We start from the raw sequence: 1787 nt of genomic DNA on the forward strand, positions 1-1787 counted from the left end.
ATTCAGTATTTTTTTATTTCCCGGGTAAGAAAAAATGTAATCGAAGTATTTTTCCAAATTGTCAAAACATTTTTGGAAAACTTTTCGGAAAATTTTTCTTTTAAAACAAAAAAAAAGTCGGGAAACAAAAGAATTTTATTCTTGGGAAATGTTTTGAAAAATTTTTCAAAAATTTGTTTCAGAAAACTTTTTTTATAATTTTCTGGAAATTTTTGTCTTCTTACTTTTTCGATTTTTTAATATTTTTCCAAACCTTTCGCAAAAATAAAACTGTTTTGTTTTCCTTTTTTTTTGTTTCATAAATAAAAATTTGAAAAGTTTTCCCGAAATTCTTTGAAAATTTGTAAAAAATATTCCGATTACAATTTCTTTTTCCCGGGAATTGTCACTGAAATGGACGAGAAATTTATATATTTATAAAAATTATTCTGGAAACTATAAAATTTAACAGGAGTTCCCCGAATTATTTATTGTGTTGAGGAATTTTTACGTAAAATCCGCCATAAAGTTGCCTTTTTATTGCGGCTAATTTTTCTGGGAAATTAATTTTCCCCGCGATTTAGTTTTAAAGTGGAACGTAAATTTAGGGCTAGCCCTTGAGATTTGTTAGGATCTGGAGAAATGGGGGCATTCATTTTTGGTATTTGAATACTCAGAATAGGTTCGTAATTTACTGTTTAACTCAGTTTTCGGACTCCCATGGGGGCTCCAGGGGGTGATGATGAAATGTGGGAGGAAAATACGTGCTGTGGTATGAATGGGCGCGGATTTATCGTACCATGCGGAACAACTCTGCGAGCACGCGCACATACTAAAATACAATGCTTTGATACTCAAACTTGCCGACATATTTTACCACCGAGTTCTCCACATTCTCAACAAGAAAACAAAATTAGTTTCATTAAAAAACAATTAACTCCAGGATTCTGATTATTGACGATTAATTAACGGCGAGAGAAAAAATTTCAGTATAAATTAGGAGAAATATCCGGTGAAAGTTAGGGGAAATATCCGGAAACTCGGGAAATTCGCTTTTCGGGAATTCAAGTTTAATCCGCGTCTGGATTCGGAGAAGGATTTTTCAGGAGTCTAATTAATTATTATTAATTTCCTTGCGAATGAAAAAATGGGATTCACATTGAGGAGAATCGAATTATAAAATGTCGAGTGATTTAATCTGCATGTGTATCAATTAGTTTCAGGAAGTAATCAATTATAATTAATTATTCAAAGCTCAATAAAAGTTGTCCAAACAATTGGAAAAGTCTTCTTGAGGAGATTTGAGATAAAAAAATGGAGTTTTTCATCTGAATAAAAATTTCCGAAACTGTTTTTTTAGTTTTACGATAAATCATTCGATCCTAAAAGTTCAATTATTAATAATTAATTACCCCACGGTTACAAAAACGTCAGTAAAAATTCTCTAAACTTTGGAAAATCGAATTGTGAGGATCAAAGAATTGTTCTTGGAAACCCTTTTATCCTTTGAGTCAATGAATGAATGAATATCATTTGATAATTCTCCGTCGATGAATGTAATCGTGGATGGGATTTTACACAATCTCATTACATTTTCGTTTCCTCCCGGTCAAATCGTGTCGTCAACGGAATGAGATAAGAGATACCCGTAGGAAGAAATAAATTGTCCGATAGCCTCACCCGTTGTGCACACGCCCGTGAACGACAAAAACTCAAACAAGATCGTCTCCCTTTTGTACACATGTGTCGAAATATGTTGTCAGCAAGAATTTCCATTCACAAGACAAAAAAAAAAACAAAAAGCCACT

Source organism: Fopius arisanus, unplaced genomic scaffold, assembly GCF_000806365.1.
Source record: "Fopius arisanus strain USDA-PBARC FA_bdor unplaced genomic scaffold, ASM80636v1 scaffold00009, whole genome shotgun sequence".
In the NCBI taxonomy this organism is placed as follows: Eukaryota; Metazoa; Arthropoda; class Insecta; order Hymenoptera; family Braconidae; genus Fopius; species Fopius arisanus.